Source organism: Micrasema longulum, unplaced genomic scaffold, assembly GCF_059751315.1.
Source record: "Micrasema longulum isolate JH-2025_06_02 unplaced genomic scaffold, ASM5975131v1 h1tg000107l, whole genome shotgun sequence".
Taxonomy (NCBI): Eukaryota; Metazoa; Arthropoda; class Insecta; order Trichoptera; family Brachycentridae; genus Micrasema; species Micrasema longulum.
This window is the reverse complement of record NW_028277313.1, coordinates 151,658-171,843: the sequence shown is the minus strand read 5'-3', so window position 1 is coordinate 171,843 and position 20,186 is coordinate 151,658. Positions and strand designations below refer to the sequence as shown.

The following is a 20,186-nucleotide window of genomic DNA, read 5'->3' as shown; positions in this document are numbered from 1 at the left end:
GTTTTCCTGAATATTTCTGTTAATTTGTAGCATTATTCATGTTAAAAAAACAATGGAAGTCTTTTTAAAGTGTTTTAAACTAAAAACGGCACCTGACAGCAAGTAAGATGATCGACATTACTATTTCCCAGAATTTTGGCATAATTTCTCTACTTTCCAATGTAATTAAACAAGAATAATATATACACAGGGGACAAAGAGTTGTGTCAGTTAAATACTGGAGTTAAAGCGATAAGTTCATGTTTATTTGTTTATTGTACGACACAAGTGCCTTGTACAATATAAAATATTACAATTTAAGGAGTCAGTTAGATAGTCATATTAGTTTAGTCAAAAGAGTTTTAAGTCCCAACATTTGTGTACAGAAGTAAAACATGGAACTGGCAGAGGAAGGATGAAAGCCGAGTGAACGCGGTTGAAATGCGATCTCTTAGATGATTATGTGGGAAATAAATTTATGACAGGGTTGCGAATGATGAAATCAGGCGAGAGTGTAAATCTGAGTCAAGTATAACTGATAAGATGAAGAAAGTCTCTGAAATTTTTTGATCATGTAGAACAAATGGACGACGAAAGAATGGTAGAACAAGTAAATATGGCACAAATGAACGGCAACGTGAGACCAGAACGACCAAGGAAGACGCGACATGATCAGATAAACCAAAAGTAGTAGTAATTTCATATCAAGACTATTTTAGATTATATAAAGCAGTATAGGCTATTTAAGGTATTTATTAAGAAGGTTCATTTATATTTACAAGTTTATTTTTATGTCGAAGAAGATTTAAAACTTAAAAACATTGTAAAACATCCTTTTTCGACATTCCTCTTTTATATACAGTACCCTTCATATGTGATTTGGCTTTGATGTACTTTTTTAAAAGGTATCAATCATTTTTAACAAATTACAGCAGAGATGGAGAACACCTTAAATAAGGTAATATGAAAGTCTAGGCATTTACAGGGCTTATGACCTGTCATTGGCTGGTTTAAGTAGCCACTTTACACAGTGTGTAACATTTACCATTTTGCCTTTGTTTGAACATCCAAATTTCTTCAATTCTTCTATTTCTTGATTTTAGTGAAGTTAAAGAGCTGAAACCTTTCTTGAAACCTAGTAGGTGATTTGGTTCAGCCGGATGAATCTCACCCACATGATAAAGGTTTCAGCTCTTTTACTTCACAAAAGTCAACAGATGGAAGAGTTGAGGAAATGTGGATGTTCAAACATGGGCAGAATGGTGAATGTCACACAGTGTGTAAAGTGGCCACTTAAACCAGCCAATGAAAGGTCAAAAGCCCTGTAAATGCCTAGACTTCCATATTCTCTTCTCAAAAACGTTTTCTCTCTCTGTTGAAATAAATTTAAATATGAAACCTTTATTGTTGCGAAGAGATTCATCTGACTGAATTATTAAAACGAATCTAAATAACACCCTAGGGAGGAAACCAGCCAGCCTGCAAACATTTGGACATACGCCAAACATTGATGAAATGGGCAATTTAAAAAAATTTGAAAATAGAAAACTATCAAAATATGAAAATGAACGTTCATTTAAAAAATTAACCGAATTAGTAAACTAAAGTTGATTTTTATGTTTTTTACTTGCATGCTTTTTTTTACTTAAAATGCATTGTTTGTTTTTAAGGTACTACGAAAAACATTTATGATATTTGTGAGCAATTTCATCAATTGGTAAAATAATAGCATAAAATTTAGATTTAAACTTTTTTATTCGATTATTGTTACGTACGTACGATTATAAGCGGTAATTATTTATTTATTTATTAAGGAAATCATACAGTCTTTTTTTACAAATACAAGGTACAAAATAAAATTTTTAAAAAGTAAGACCAATTACAGATTTCACATAAATTTATTATAAATGCAGGGGGAGAGGGGAAAAAAACAATTAAATTAAATAAAAAGTACATTAAAGGGAGAAGACATTGTATAGCTCCAACTCCATTTTCCTCTCATCTCTTTCTGGTTCCATGAACATATACGAGTATATTTCTTAGTAAAAATTAGTAGTAGATGTACATAGGAATAAGTAAAAATTAAGAGTTGAAATTAAAAGTCAAAATTAAAATTAAAAGTTAAAATTAAATGTTAAAATTAAAAGATAAAATTGAAAGTTAAAATTAAACGTTAAAATTAAAAGATAAAATTAAAAGTTAAAGTTAAATGTTAAAATTAAAAGTTAAAATTAAAAGTAAATTATTATAAAATAAATCAGACAAACATAGCAACATACGTAATCATGCGCTTAATCTAAATCCGTTGGCTTTCGAGGTGACTTCGGTTATGTGGCTTCGGTAAAAAATGCACATAATACTCTTGTATTGTACTCGTACTCAGAGAAATTGAACTACGCTCACCGTGTGACTTGAAAACATTTTGTTACAAAACCGCACATAAAATCGATTGTGTTCGATGATAATTCATTACACAACATTACTTTTGGTACGTGTACTTGTACAAATCTGGATTTTCTCCCAAGGGGGAGTAGGTATATATTTTTATTTATATCCCTAAAGTAAAACATGTAATCCTGAATTTGAAAAAAATTCTACCTCATCTCTGTAGGGATATAAATAAAAATAATTCATTACATTACCATTATTAATGGAGGTCCTGGTCCCAACCCTGAAGTATTTTACACTAAAATATATCATAGTCCGTGGACTGGCATCTGAAGATTCAGACTGATCATCTTACCTTCATGTAATAAAAATAGTCAAGATACGCTGCGATTGGTGCACCGATGCAGTGAAAGGGAGTGATGATGATGATAACAATTATTAATGATTTAACCAAATACTAATTCACACATAAACATCAAACAAATACAAACAAACCATCACGCTGTTAGAAAGCCCTATCACTTTGTCTTTGCAAACATACCTCAATTCGTACATCCTCTAACGCACGACGATTATTCCGACTTTTGACATGTCCATCTTCAAGTATTTGTTGGATTTTGTCGTGCCATGTCTTTATCGCTCTTCTTCGATTTCTTCATCCGTCAACATTCGCATCGTTAATCTGTTGAGCCTTTGCATGGCGTCCATTTATTATATTTACATGTCCAAACCATTGCAACCTTCCTTTCGTGATTTTGTCGATAATGCTTATCACAACCTTGCATAGCGCACGGATCTCGATATTTGTGCACCTATCATACATAGTTTTACCACACATTCACCCGAAAGATTTGATTTCGCATTTCGGGCAGCATTCAGCCTACTTTTATATTTTTTGTTTTTTATTTCCGTACTAAGCTCCGATGTATAAGAACGGCACTAGAACTCCTTAGAGACCTGTTTATTTTGCCTTCAAAGGTATTAATGAAATATATCACTCACATTATATTTAAGGTTAATCATATTACAACATAAATAGAGAAGGACACATAAAAGTCTGGGCATTTATGATGCTTATGAACTGTCGTTAGCTGGTTTAAGTGATCATTTTAACCCTACGATGCCCAATGTAGACCGATAATCGGTGTATAAACGTGATTTCAAACATGTTTTCACGCGGCGACTAGTTTATTATATTGTATACATACTCATAATTATTCCCTTTCCGCACATAATGGTGCATAAGGCTCTGCATTGGCACACCAATCGCAGCGTACCAGTCCAGTATTAGTACTAGTACTAGTCCAGGAACTATAAAATATTTTTAGTGTAAAAACACCCTTTTAAAGAAATATTTCTTGTCAACCATGTCGGGAATCGAACCCAAGACCTCTGGCATGGTAGGCAAATGCGCAGACTATAAAACTGAGTCCAACAATTATACATACTAGCCATTATAATTTAATTTAAAATTCGCCACCACGGTAAAAAAATTAGATAAAATTTGAAACAAAAAGTCAGTCAGTCGCTCACGTATTATATCAAGAGTGTAATTTAGCTAAAGTTCAAATGGTGATTTCTATGTTGTTTTTATAGATTTGAAGCTATACCTACTTGTTTCCGAAACTTTTATTATTATATAAAAAAATGTAAGTAAGAATCGTTACTTCTTGTTTTCCATATTTATATTCTTGTATTTTATAACCTTTCCATACCTAATGTAGCATATTGTCAACATAACTAAAAAAATAAATTAAAGCTGAAAAAGTTTTTTTTTTTTCAGCTACATACATAAAAAAATATTTTTAGTCAGAATTACAAATATTGGGCATTAAAAGGTCAAACAATTTAAAACAATTAAAGAATTTAAAAATAGAAACGCTTAAATATGGGCATAAAAGCAAATATTACAAAATTTATTGATAGCAATAATCTTCCAATTAATTAGATTTACTGGTTTTAGCAAACATTTCACTGTAATAATTACAGCACCCAAGAACCTACCTGTATCTTACACCCTTGCGAAATCCTTTACTAATTCATATTCAAAGACCTATTCAAAATTTCAGATTTCAGAGAAGTTTAATGAGGGCTTTTAGATATTCAAAAGCTTTCTGACTGAATTTGTGTTTTAATTATTTCTTAACCTTACTTATTTGGAATGGGGCCGTTACACTTTTGAATATGGTCTTTAAATGACAGATTGAGAATCAATTAAGTAGAAAAAAAATTGTGCTGAATAACGGTGTTTTCATTGTTTAGATGGTTAATTTACTATGCATATGTATTAAATTAATTCGCTATTCATGACATTGAATTTCGTATTATTGAAATCAGTCGATGATTTTGTCTTTAATTTTTAAATTATAAAAACAGTTCATCTTAAAAACGGATTTTTAGTATTTTAAAATTTACCCTCAACTAGTATGGTAATAAAAAAGAAATTCAAGAAGATTAAGGCTTCGTATATTTACTAGAAACTGGCTTAAGCACTAGATACAGGTAAAAAGTACCAATGTATTAAAAAATATTAAATTGAATATTATTTATTGATTCCACTTTATTTGATAAGAGTAAGGATAAAACAGATTTGTGTAAATGGTTTTTATGAAAATATAATTATTTGCATTTATCCGTGTCCAGAGGGATAAAGAATACAGTTCTGTGCGTGAAATATAACAAAAACCCTGGACAGGTGTTTTCGACTCAATTGCTGCTCTCAGATAAAAGTCCTAAAAATAGAAGTCTAGTGGAGATAAGTCTTTCTCGTTGTTAACGAATTTGCTTACCATTTTTTAGGTCCTGGATTCAAATCCTGGTAGGGTGGACGTGAAACACTATTTTTAAAGGTTGTCATAACTGCAATATTTCATTGTTTCTGTCCGGGCACTTATTTACCAGACCTTCATATAACAGATTATCGAACTACCCTACATTTCGTTTACCAGTGCAGTGTCCTATGCACCACTGGGTGCAGAAAAAAGTGTGATGATTATGAAAAACATTTAAAAAATCTTTACTTCATTGAGTTGTTTGGGTAATTTCCCTCTTGGCTCGTAAATGCAGTAATTATCCAAAGCAATAGTGAAAAATAAAATAAACATTTTTGAGAAGGTAATATGAAAGTCTAGGCATTAACAGGGCTTATGATCTGTCATTAACTGGTTTAAGTGGCCACTTTACACACTGTATAACATTCACTCCCAAGGGAGAAAATCCAGCCTGTCTACAAACATTTAGACATACTCAAAATATCGTTGATGTAGATTGTGTTTAGAGTTTTACATAAAATCATTTATAATATCTTATATGCATGAGGAATTTCAGTGGTTTTTTAAAATTTGTTTATAGCCAAATTATCAAACTAAGCAAAAAAAAAAATTTTTTTACGTCGTATTACAGAGGTATGATTTTTAAAAGCTTTGTATTTCTGAAATTAATCCGCATGTGACAGCTCAAGTTTTCTTCCGTTTCTTCTCGGTTAGTTCTACTAAAGTGTAAATTGGTCCGTTGATGGTAAGTAAACCGGAAATCTTCCACAACTCTCTTATCATCGGTTGATTCATATGAACTAATACTTTCAGAATATTTTCTTTTCTATTCCACAATATTATACCTGTCTATTTATTATAGGAGCAAAAATTCATAAACATTTCTTGTATACCCACGAACAGGCCATGCCTTTGGGGGATTATTTCATTGATATGTATTCCACTGTTATGTAATTATCCTTTATTTTTTTAATACTCTGTTCTACCTCTTGCGTATATTGTAAAAAAAAAAATATAAAAAAAAAACAAATAAATATATTTTTTAAACTAGTGACGTCGTTCAAAGTACTTCGTTTTTATTCAAACATATGTATTTATATTCAATTTCCCGTAGGGCTGCAGATCCTCATTATTTATGTTTGGATGGGATTAAAAGACTTTTACTAATTTGTCTACAAACATTGGGACAAACTCAAATATTGTAATTGAATATGCTTTAGCGCTGAAATCTGCAAATCCAAAGTCTATGTGAGATATTTTTAATCATCTATAACATTGTATTACACATGTGAATTCAAACATGAACATCTATTTACATAGATTCAACAATGCGTGACTCTCAGATATTAATGAACGCGAAAAGCTAAAAATGTTCTTGTACATACTATCAATCTTTTCCATAGTAGCCTTTTGTAACAAGAAACTAACACCGGTACCATGTCGTAGATATTGAAACTGAAGTGCAGGTACATTAATTTGATTAATTAATAAAAAAGTTCCGCGTGACGAATTCGTCCTTTAAGGAAGAATTAATGCCTGACATTATGTTGAGCACAGCAACCCATCCTCGATATGACTCGACATGCCAACTCTGTTTATTGCCCTTAAACACGAATTTCTGGAAAAAACTTGACGGCGTTTTAATGGTGTTTAAGAATTATTACGCTAGAATTTTGTACATTCTAGGTTCCGCTTAGTAAAATATTCTTGCACTTATATATTTTACGGTATTTTATTGGAATTTATTTATTTTATTAGGTAAACAATCATCATGTTCAAAATATATTATGCACAAACTAAAAAAATGTTTACACTGTTTACTGTTATTCAAATTATGTTAAATAAAACAAATGTAGAAGATAAGACTGAATGAAACAGATAAATATAATAATAATAATTAATTAAATATATATTTTTCTCTATATTTCTATGACTTTTGACTTAAACTTACGCACATTATCATGAGATCATAGTTATAGAAGAAAAAAATGCTATCAACGCGATTGTATATTTTTATTTATTTTATTTATAAAATAAATAAAAATGTATTCATGTATCATACTGATATTCATGTACGATTATTTATTTTTCAATTTATATTACCTATTCAATTATATGCGTCTCAAAATACTATAAAATAATCAAGTGAGTTAATTATGTGAATTGCTATTCGTGATGACATGCGAAACCGTAAAAATGTAATATTAAATGAATAATTCAAACGTATGATTTAAAGTTTATGACCCATAATCCACAAACATCTCCCTCTTCGAAATTATAAATGAAGGGCTCGTAGTATTCTTGATTAGGAAACCTTTGTTTATTTTTCTTTGGGGGTTTCATTAATTGGAATATTTTCTTCATATTCTTTGCAAACCACGTTCATAATATTCACTTCTCTTTTTCCTTGATTTTTATATGATATAACAATATGATTTTTTCATTCCAGTATCTAACCAGAAGATACATTTGAGTGTCCTTAAACCTAATTAAAAAGCGTGCTCGTAGTCATTATAAATATTTTAAATATTTCATCGTGATTTCGTTAATTTCTAAATGTCGTTGGGTTTCAGGCACTTTATGTATAGTAAGCCTTTCGTCGTGGTCCAAGTTTATAAAATTTATCGGTCTATCTTTTATGATACCATCTTCTTTTTTTGCTTATCTTTAACCTTTGTGTCGGCCATGATGACACATAAAAATAATGAAGTCGTACTTAGCTACAACAGGATTATTGTTACAAATTATGGAACGTGTATTATAAAACAATATGTAGTACGTATTTAATTTTTTTGTACTTGAAAAAAATTGCATATTTTGCGTACTGTAAAATGACGTTACTGCGCCGCTTTTAGAAGATTTTTATAGCAAAGCTTTTTAAGAGTTTTTACACAGATTTTTGAGTCTTAATATATCTGATAATATGTATTTATATTATAATTCATTCATTTGTTCATGTTTTGTTAATTATCTTTCCTTATCATAAGAAACTATTAAGTTTAAAGCAGAACAAAATAGTATTTCTGCATTTTGGGATGAGTCTTTCAATTACTCGTACCTTGATAATTAATTAAGGTCTAATAACAATCATAAGAATTATAATTACAAGTATAAGAAAACTTTTATTGCTTCGTTCCCCTTTCGGTTAATATTCATGACATTATTGAAGAACATATCTTCACTGGATAAATATTAGTTTATGCTGTTAATATTTAGTAAATTTTACTTCTATTGATTCAAGTCAAAGAAAGATTTGACAATCTGATGGAGTGCCCACTTCTAACCCCAGTAAACACATCCCTATTTCAAAGGCACCCCAAACTCTAATACGACATCAATCTCATATAAAACAAATACGCATATAGGAAAAGTATTTGCATTTTAACTACTCGCACAAAAAGCTTTACAAAATAAAGTGTTTTAACATTATCCACATTGTAAACACGTAAATAAATTTGAGTTTGTATGGTACTTACTCAAAACTGCATCTAAATACTGTTTACTATCCCATTTGTTAAAGTAAATTATTTTACAATGAAATTATGCTTGAGATAAAGCTGATATTTATTCTTATCGTGCATCTCAAAGCCTTTTCATTGATTTTTCTTACTTCATTTAGCTATTTATTGGAATAAATAGTGAATTTTATGTTTTAATAAAGCGTTCAAACGAATAAATTATCAGGTTCATCCCCAACTCTGTCAATTGGCAGAGTTGGATATGGGAAGCCATTTTTAATACATGTCTGTTAATTAATCATAACTAATCCATTCAAAAATATATATACAGTAGCTTAATTAATCCATAACAAAAATATATAATGGCGAAGTTATCATTTTTACATTTTTTACAAAATGTGTACATATTCTTTTGCCTTGTTTTGCATTTTTTGACTAGATTTTATAACTGAGCCAATATGATAATATAACTTATTCGATTTTTTTCGAGATTTAAATATTTTAGGCTGGCAGTGAACGTGTTAAATGTTACAGTGACATATATTATAACCATAAGTTTAAATTGCGTATCATAGTAAAATTCAACAATCCAAAATGTTAGTATCTCTGAAAATGTTATGTAAGTGTATTTATTTTGTTTTTATATGTAAATAAATGCTATAAATAAAACGTAATAAGACAAAAGCAGAAATGATCCTTTTTTTAACAATAAAAACGTATTGTGAAAGTTAAAACAGTATTTCAGTCAACTTGTATTGTATGTTGAAAAGCTGGCTTTTCAAATTGAATTTCGATTAATATGCGAAAGATTATTTAACGTGTGGATTGTGTGATGAATTCACCCCAGATTCGAAATTTTCCGCCCCCTCACTATGATATATGTATTTTTCTTCCAACCCCCTGTAGTCGGGTGACAACTGAAAATGCCACCCTTGACGTTCGGCAGTTTGCCACAAACCCCAGTCCATTAGCAATGTATTTTTTGTCACATTTTTTGGTGATTTTGAACCCTTTTTAATTCCCCCAACTTGCAAGCGTATGTAAAATGGAACTTTTCCAATAGAGCTTATTAAAAGTCATAATTGGGAAATTGTTTTTAGTTTTCCCAAAATAAAGAACCTTATTCTTCGAATTCTTAAATATTGCGGGCGTTGTGTTTTGGGCCCAGTTACATTTAAACGTAAATTAAATGTTAAAATCACAGAGATAAAATAAATCATCACAAATGCTTTTAACATAGTTTTAAAGTTGATAATTTAAGCACAAATTAAATTAATGTAAAGTAGCCACTTAAATCACCCAACGATAGTTCATATGCCCTGTAAATTCCTAATCTCCAATATTCCCTTCTCTAAAATGTCCTCCATATCTTTTGTCATATGTTAAACTTGATAACTCCGTAAGGGGTAAAATCTAACACTTGGACGAACATTCGGACAAACTCAAAATATTGTTTATCAATAAAAATATTATCGACTGTTTTGAGTACAAAGGTTTCAAAACACAATTCATTATCATCATAATTCCCTATCTGCACCTTATGATGCATAGGGGATTGCACTGGTACTCCAATCGCAGCATATCTTGATCATTTTTAATACAAGAAGATAAGATGATCAGTTTTACGGTTCAGGCCAGTCCAGGAACTATAAAATATTCTAGTGTAAAAACCCCCTTTTGAATCGAAACCGGTAAACATAGAAAAGTCGTTAAGTGGTTATATACAAATATTTAATAACATTTATTAAAATGTTGGACCACAAAGTTAAAGGATTTAAATATTAATAATAATAAAATTAGTCTTCAGATTGGCCGATGTGACCCTGCTTGGCTTCGTGTCTATTCGTAATACAAGAAGGAGACAACACACCTTTATGTCTTACGAAGCGTTCGTTCTTACTCACCTTGCAAGGTCTGTTGGTTTTTCACTGAACCCAGTGCAATTAATAAAAGTCAACAACTTAATAAGTTTGAAAAATCATTCAGAGAATGTAAATTTGTATATCTAACGAGCTGAACAAATCAGCAACGGTTTAATTAAATGGTGAAAATTAAACAATTGTGTGGTAAATTTTGCGCTTAGTCTTTTGTCCATGTTTTCGAACTCAACATGTATAAATTTATATCATTTGTTTGTATTGGGTGTTAACATAAATTGTATCCGTTTCGTGGGAACAAAGCTGTCAAAGCTGCTCGCGATATTTACGCAGTGTACGGTGAAAATGCCTACCATGCAAGAGATCTCAAGTTCGATTCCCAACATGGTTGATATGAAATATTAATTTAAAAGATTTTTTTCACACTAGAATATTTCATAGTATCTAGACTGGTACCTGAAGCGTAAGACTGACCATCTTACCTTCATGCAACAAAAATGATCAAGATACGCTGCGATCTGTGTGCCAATGCAGTGCCCTATGCAATATTAGGTGTGCAAAGGGAATGATGATGAATTTATATGAAAATGCAGTTATTTATATTTTCATATATCTTTTACTTTTTTTTTTCTATTGAATATGTATACTTATGTTTTCTTACTGGAATTATAATAATAAAACTTCTTTTTGTTGGTTGGTTGGAACAATTGCTATTTGGCAATAAGCCCGCCAACATACAATTAACATTATGTGCAAAACGTTAAATAAATACAGGGGTTTGAAGGGTTTTTGAAGGGTGCTTGACACGTGCTACGCATGTCTCAGGAGAACTGAAATCCAAAATGCCTGTTCTTTAAACCGGCGAGCTCACGGTATCCGAAAGGCCGTCGATGACGATCTTTTGAATTGATTCGGCGGAACTAAGGGCCACTGGATTGACGTTGGAGGAGGCAAGAGTGCTGGCTGGCAAAGGGGTTTCCTGGAGGCAACTGGTGATGTCCACATGCTCCACTTAGGAGCTGATGTAAAAATGAAGAGAAAAAGATAATGTCCACTATGCGATTGATATTCAAGTGTAAACTTTTTTTTAAATGGCATAAATATTTTTATATACTAAAAATATTACAAGAGCTACACGATTAGTTATTTTACATTATGTATTACGAGGACATTTATGTGACAATTTTTTATATTACCAATATTAAAGGAAGTCTCTAATTCGACTTTATGAAATGTATTTTTAATATGTATCTTATATTTTTACAAATGTCGTTGGCTTTCCAATAAAATAAAATTCTGATGAAATACTTGAAAATGGACATGTCAAGAGTAGGAATAATCGGCGTGCGTGCATGAAAAGATGTATGAATGTAGAGCAAGTGAGGTATGTATGCAAAGACAGAATGATATGGCATTCTATCCTCTCTGCCTACTCCTACGGGGAAACGTCGTGATGGTTTGTTTGTTCGTGAGCAACTTTAGCGGCTTTATTTCCTTGATTGAACGCGATCAGAACGAAAGGTGTTGAAAATAGTCGCTTTAGTCTAATTGTCATTCTATGCTGAAGGGTTGCAATCAAATGAATTATGTTTGTAACGCGAAAACAAACTGTTTCTTGTAGAGCTGAAATTTTTTTTTCGAATGCCGAAGTAATTCAATATGTCTACTGGGGTTAGGCGATGCGCAGGTGACGCCGCCATCCATAATGAACTTGGCGTGATTTCTCCCCTCCGCTCCAGTACCCACTCACGAGTACACCTTCCATCTCAGTAGAACGCACTGCCCTGCCTCTTCATGCTATTATTATTAGGGATAACTTATATAATGCCATTTTCGTAAACTAATACCTCAAGGGCGCGTAACAAAGTGATTATATAAAGAAATCAATTTTATTTTGTTTTTTTTAATTTAAGAAAATCAATTTACTCGTATTTGTCACCACGTTATTATTATTATTATTAATAATAATAATATTACACTAGCAACTATTTAGCTGATGCGTGTATATTTATTTATTTATATATACGCCCAATGGGCATTTTTATGGATACATTTATACATAGAAAATTATTGTGAAAAAATTAGAAAGACTCAATGGTTTATAGTAGACTTTGTGGGAGTGGAAGCGGGAAAGAGGTGCTTATAATTGAATTTAATTCAGTGATCGTTTGAAAGAAGACAACTTGTTATCAAAGAAATCAAGACTGGTATGTTTGTTGGCATTCCTAAGAATTAATAAGTTTTGTCTGGGGTTCCTAGTTGGGATATTTAATTTTATTGAGCTCAGTAGTTTAGGCGCATCAAAGAGTGAGTTGAGAATTTTAAATAGGACTATAAAGTCGGATTTATTTCGATGGTCTTGAAGAGAAGATATGTTCAAGGTAGTTTCTAACTCATTATACGTATATAGGTCTCTGGATAAGCCCAACCTCCAGCCTATCTTTCTTAAAAATCGATGTTGAACTGATTCAATATTTTTGATGTGAACATCATAATATGGAGACCAGATAACAGAGGAATACTCCATATATCAAGTGTACATGGTTATTAAACGTTATAAATTGATATGTGCATCTAGTTAACATTAACTGAACTAGCATCAATCACTTTCTCGGGAAGGACATTCCATTTCTCCACAACTCGGTTTGTCAGGAAGTTCTTCCTGGGGTTGGATGAGAAGAAGGTAGTGTTGAGTTTCAATGAATGGCCTCTGAGATGGCGGTTTTCATTTATAGTGAACATTGATTTCAACTTGGGTACATTATATTGCTCAGTTGAGATTTAGAACGTTTTAATCAAGTCACCACGCTGCCTCTGCTCTTCCAGCGAACTTAACCCGAGCACCCTTAAGCGGTCCTCGTATGATTTATTTCTTAGAGAAACTACATGCTAAGGATTTATTCAAATGATTAAGAAAACAAGTGGGTTTTAAGTTTCTTCTGAAACATCACTTCACTCACACAGTTTCGGACCTCTGCTGGGAGAGCATTCCATGCCGTAGGGCCTGTGACCGCAAATGCGCGTTCACCGAATTTGGTGCGCTGTTTGCGTGGAGGTATTTTGATTTTATTTGATTTAATAGCATAATTATACATTTTTACAATTTAAAAAAATTTCACTTGTTATATTTTTACTAAAACTAAAATCCCACTAAGCCACTTTTTGTAGCTTGTTGGTGAAGATTATATTTATACTGACTTAATAATATTATTTACATTTATAAAAACAATGAATAACACATAAAAATTAACAGCATTATAATAACTTTTTCTTTCGACATAGATGTAGCTGATCTAAGCGTTAAACGTCTGTCAGCTAGTTCATCTGGAATGCAGAGTTCCCTTAGATATTCTGGAACAGAGTTGTGCAGTGACTTATACACGAGCCAACAGAGTTTTGTATTCCACCCTCTGTGGAAAACATAGCCAGTGTAATTCGCGAAGTAGTGGAGTGATGTGACTGAACTTAGAGATTCCAAAAATAAGTCTCGCTGCGGCATTCAATACAGACTATAGCCGAGTCATTTTATTCATCGGTGGACCTGCGTAGATACCATGACAATAATCGACTCTGGACACTACAAACGCATTTATTAATCGACGGGTGGCATCAACTGGCAAATTATTGCGTGTGCATTCAATCTGTCTCAGCTAGTAAAAGCATGAACTAATCGTTCTTCTAACGAATTATTGTAAGACTGATAATCTTATCTTCATGTAATAAAAATTATCAAGATCAGGTGTGGATCAGGGTTTGATGATGATCGTAATACAAATTTGCATTGCAAGATGTAACATGTTTCATCAATTAAGATGAAAATATAAATTACTTGGTATGGATGAGTCAAGTAGATTATAAATAACTTATTATGCCACAATAGTTTTTAATCTTTAATTATTTTTAAGCCTGAATTAAAAATACATTAAAAAAATTATGTCAAAAATTTTCGAACTTAATGACAGGTAGGTACTTGGTACTTATATACATATGTTTACTTTTTTTCATCAAATAAGCCGTTCACAATGGAGTCCTGGTGCCGACCCTTTTGTATATAAAGAAGGAAGCATGAAATTGGAAGAACAAGGATGGAAGTAAGCGGAATGCTATCGAAATATGATCTCTCTGGTGGATGTGCAATAAAACTTTGTACGATAGATGCACAAATGTAGAGACCCGTACATAATATAAGGCTGAAATCGGCATTATTTAAAAAATCAAAAAAGGAGTTCTGCGTTGGTTTGGACATGTAAAGCGAATGGACAGCAAAAAAACAGCAAAAATGATGCAAAAATAATGTGGGGAATTAATTGAAAAAAATAAATCATTTACACTTCTCGCAATATTTTTCTTAGGATTCGAAGCATTATTTTTACCATCCGCGCGTTTCTCGCATCCCGCTAAGGTGCTTTGGGCATTGCGTTTGTAAATTTATTGCGGTGAAACATAAATGGGTGAATAATTCACACCTGAAATCATTTCCGACCTGGAGACCTAAATACTTTATGCGTAAAATTGGTCGTTGCAATTTTTTGCAATTGTTTTTAAAAAATCACAAACCTTTTGTCATTGATTTGGATTTATAAACCGTTTTTAATTTTTTTAATTTTTGTGTTAGCTTGAAAGTAAATATGGTGAATATTGTTTTTTTGCGGTCGTTCATTAGTCTGGAACTGATTTGATTGATAAAAAAGAAAACATTTTATCAAGTGAGGTGTTAAATCGGCTTATAACTTATAACGAGCCGCGGTTGGCTGTCGGCCTAGCGATAAAGCTGCCACAAAAAGTTCAAAATTACAAATCCACCCCTTGGTCCGCGTAGAACTGGTATTTGGAGCTTGAAGGTGCACAACTGAATATAAAAATTCAAGGTACGCATATGAAATTGAATTTGAGAGAAGGTAGTTCCACGCAGCGACATCCGAGGCGCCGAGCGTGAAAGAAAAGGGAAAATAATGTGAGTAAAAAACGAATATATAGTATGTGATTTCTGCCAATAAGATTCTTTCCCGCTATTGAAAATGCAATGGCGGAATGGTGTTTGGTATTTGGAATAAACGAATTCTGAAGTTACTCAAAAGAAATTTTCAGTCCCAGTTGCCGAGGCTATGGTTTGTTTATAAATACCCTGTTTCGTTTTTTAAACAACGTCCGCAAATTCTTGATTTGAATTACAATAAGAGAATGAACAGTTTTACCATTGTCTGGTTGTACTTAAGTTGTAAAAACTCACTGTGTACTCGCACACCTTTTGAGTATTGAAGTATACACACGTCCCAAAATAAATATTTAAATGAACTGATCGGAGATAACAACCTCTTACTTATTTGACAATATTAAAAGCGAAAAATTATTGCTCCGTGAGTTTTATTTTGCATTTAGGATCTATCAAAACAAAGTGCGTTATAATTCTGTACATTTTGCGACCCGTGTACAAATTCTTCACAGTAATCCTCAGCTTTATCACAGCCCATAAAGGAAACGGGCAAATAAATATATAAGTCATGATGTTTGGCTCCATAAAAACTGTTATTGTATTTTAATTGGCAGCGTGACACATTGTCCCTGGGCGATTTCCCATACATATCCTCCCTAACCGGATCGCGCCCGGTCCGCGCGGCCGAAAACCGTCTTTATTACTCCGAACGAAACGGGCCTTCTCGCTCGGCCAAAACATCGACTTTAGGCCTCTCTGAGCCGGCCACAAACAATTTACAGAGGAGCACCTTTTTAAAATTTAGTTTATTTAATTTATGGCCACCTTTTTCTCAATAGTTTGGTTACGCGATTTTTTTATGTTATAAAGATATCGCCATTTTATTGATTTGAGATGATTCATGAATAATAGTTATTACTTTACTGCTGTGCGGAAATAAGCGCGAGAAATACGATATTCACTGCTGTCATACCTTCGTAACCGGCGAATAAAAGATAATTATCTTTTATTTACCTGTTGCATTATATGTATCTCACAGTTGCCCGTTAAGTATGGCTTGAGTAAAGTAGGTGAGTATTTTACTTCAGCGAGTACGAATTAACATTGTGAAGTAATTTTCTGAATGCATGTTTCTCTAAGTGCACAATTTAGTTTCGCAACAATCCGTCGTGTGAAGAAATGGAAAATCAAACAGAGCGATACGTTTTCATTTTATCCGCAGCAGCAATAAAAGCGTCTGCGTCTGGTTGAACTCGTAATAAGGGGGAACGGAAATCATAAGTGGCAAGCCGTAAAAAATGAAACAAAACGCCAGTATTTACGGAATCGCAAACTATCATCAACTATATTTGTTAGTTATTTCGTTATTTTTTTTCCTCAAAAAAAATTACAGTACATAAAATTTCAATTTAAAACGGTAGCGGTTAGAAAAAAGAAACAACAATTTGATATACGACTTCCAAAGGTAAACGTAGTCTCGGTTTTGTTGGGTTAAAGAATATCACATTTCTTTATTCTTTATTCCATGTACAGTGTGTGCTGTCTTAAGATGCTACCACCCTTCCGAGATAAAGCAGTGAGAATTTATTGTAATGTTTCTGGCGAAGTCTTTGAGAGCTACCCGTGGAATTCATTTAAAATTAATTATCGGTATTGAGTGTCATTGTTTATCGTTCATTTAAATTCATTCGAAGAACCGCTTTTTACGCCATAGAATAAATGTATAATTTCAAGCAGCTCTAGTGAGTAAAACACCTATCTTCTGGCTAGGAATTTCCACGTTTCTAGAATGAAAAAAACAAGTTTAGTGAAAAACAAACTGAATCACGTTCTTCAATTTAAACACAAGCGTAAATGAGTTAATCCGGTGTTTGTAAGCACCTCGGCTTAATCTTAATAGATGTATCAACATAATTTGATATCCAAACATATTTTATTCTCGATTTTCTCACACCATAATTACTTTAACAACATTTCAAATCAAGTTCGCGTGTCGAAAGATCGGCAAACACAGAATAATATTTAATTCGGGTATGGAAAGAATCTCGTTTCGTTCAAAAAGCTCAAGTAAATATGAAATATCTGGTTGATATTGCTGCGATTGTCGTAAATAAAACCATTTGTAAGTATCGCCTAACCTATGTTTAAGTTTCCAAGATTTCAGTAGCGCAACCTACTTCATTATTATGCGTTATCATGAGCAGGAATTTTTATTATAATTTGAAGAAGCAATCTTGATAGGCCTAATTTCGTACGGGGTTTAATTTCAATATAATTATTTTCGATTCTAAAAATGAGGCTGTTCTGAATATGTAATTGATGTTTTATACGCGATTGGTCGCCGGGACGGGCCGGTTTTGTTCAAATAATTATGCGAGGGTCGCTCGAAAATCTACGCACATATTTGAATAGATTAAAATATTGTTTGATCAATGATCGAAAGACCTCGACGTTGAGCGACGCGACGGTTTCAAATTAGGGCGTTTAGTTTTAAACTCGACAGATGCAGAATTTTAATTATAATTAATTACGGAAAGGTGCATAAATACATACGAAAGAAAATGATGATTTTGTTTATAAATGCGTAAATTTAATGACATCATGTAATCAGATATATTAAATGCCAAACATGTTACGTTATTATTTTTAGATAAAGCGTTAAACGTGAATGTTTATTCTTCCTAATTGAGATACCATGAACTGAACGCATTTTCGTTTGCCACTTTTTGAACCACGTTCATGTTGTTGAGAATTTTTTCATCACGCCTCGAGCGACAATCTTCGAAAGATCCTTATTTTTTCCCACACCGTTTTGTGGTTTTTAGCGAAATTTATGAATTTTTTTATTGATTTTGTATTTTTAAATAAGGTATAAATTAACCGAATGTTCCTCTTGTGGCTGGAAGGCGACACCAGCGACGTAATTGCACCGATACCCACTCGCCATATACAATTAAGTGAGACTTTATATTATAATAAATTCATTCGTTATCTTTATACGCATTATGTTCCAACACTTTGTTAACATAATTTTTGATACTGCCTCGATAAACGTTTCATGATTATAGAATGAGCTTTTCATTGCCTATAGAAGAATATTAGTTTACATACCAATCATACAATCAATATCACCCCGGAGATCATACACTCGACAGAGATTGCGACCTCTTAGAATGCAATTTAATACGTACTTACCTTTTTTCATTTGAAATTTATTTATTTATAAATCCTTAAAAATAACATTTATTTAAAAAAATATCTTTTTTTTTTATTCACATCCTGTGATAATATTTTCCACATCTTTTGTAAAGGTTGTCTGAGTCTTTTGTTTAGTTTTGTCTGCTAATTTATTGTAAAATTTCAGTACCTAGTTTATTCGTCTCGACTTTCCTTGTCTCATTTTAGAATGTTGTTTATGATATTGTTCTGATATTCTCGTATTGTCTCCATGTGTAGTACTTTTTTTTTCAAGATGGGTTTTTCTTGTACAATTACATCAGTGGCTAATATAACTTGATTTTTTTTAAAATTACATACAATAATAAACAAACACCTATGTTCAGTAAATTTCTGTATTCCATATTATATTTTAAAACAGAAAATTAGCTTCAGGTGTTATATTTAAGGTTGGAAAAGAATACATCATTTAGAGTTACCTAGACTTAAAATGATGCCTTGCCTTCTTGCGTGAAAAATTTCAACGCTTATCAGTTCATGGTTTACCTCTTCATTCTAATTCTCAAGGCACTCACTTAATACCCATCCACAATTCCTCTTTCTTCTCTCACTCATATAGTGTCCATGCCGCTCGACTGTGAAATCATCTCCCTTCCATATCTGAGTTTAAATCACGTATGAAGAAACATCTCCTTTCTCTTCCTTAATCTCTCCTTTTTTCTTCTTTCCTCTTCTTTCCCATTGAGTATTAGTATTGATTTAAGGTAATTTTTATCCAAATACACTTATTTCTATTTTTATACATATCTTTAGATTTTTTTTTTCTTTATTTTTTATTGAACATGTTTTAACTTGAATCATATAAATAAAACTTGTATTTTATTGGTTGGTTGGAAGAAATTGCCTTTTGGCAATAGGCCCGCCAATGTACAATTAAAATTATGCAAAAAAAGTTGAATAAATGAATAAATAATGAAAACTATCAAAATAAACCGTAATTAGGTGCACCTTTAGAAGCAAATTCGGACTAATACTAAGAGCAGATTGTACGAGTAGCATACTCATTGATTCTTTAAATGAAACCCTGGATCAATTGGGCCTGACTTACTATTAGCAAGGGCAAGAGAGAGCGTCCAAACAGTAGTCTAACCAGATCAGCCTCAGTACCTCGACAGTTGAGAGCTTGAATAAATCGAGTTATTGAATATTAGTGAGAGATGCTGCATGTGGAGCTCTAATTTAGACCGTCCTGGGAGTTAAAATTCTCTTCAATCAAAAATACGATATACAAAGGGATAAAAAAAATTTAACCTGTTCAATGCAATGACTGGTCAATGTCGCTTCTAATAAATGTATGTGTAATAAATTTGATCAATTTACAATGCAACTGGTGGACAAATACAGTGATCTATGAATATGGGAAGAATGAGTTCAAGTTATAAGAATAAAAAATATAAAGCAAAGATATCAAAGGCAATGGTAAAAAAATAATCGTTTTGCGTTTATGAATATCTAACTGATGACACCATATGCTTCCCCTGGCCCCTGGGGTTGAGAACGTGAATCAAGCTAGCAAGTAAGAATATATTTATCAAATACAGAA

The 20,186-nt window shown here is 32.2% G+C and overlaps 1 protein-coding gene across 3 annotated transcripts in view; it reads right to left on the bottom strand.

Moving 5' to 3' along the window:
* The window catches only part of LOC148284599 (homeobox protein caupolican-like), a 167,919-nt gene that overhangs the window by 66,348 nt on the left and 81,385 nt on the right, over positions 1-20,186 (bottom strand). The window lies entirely within an intron of this gene.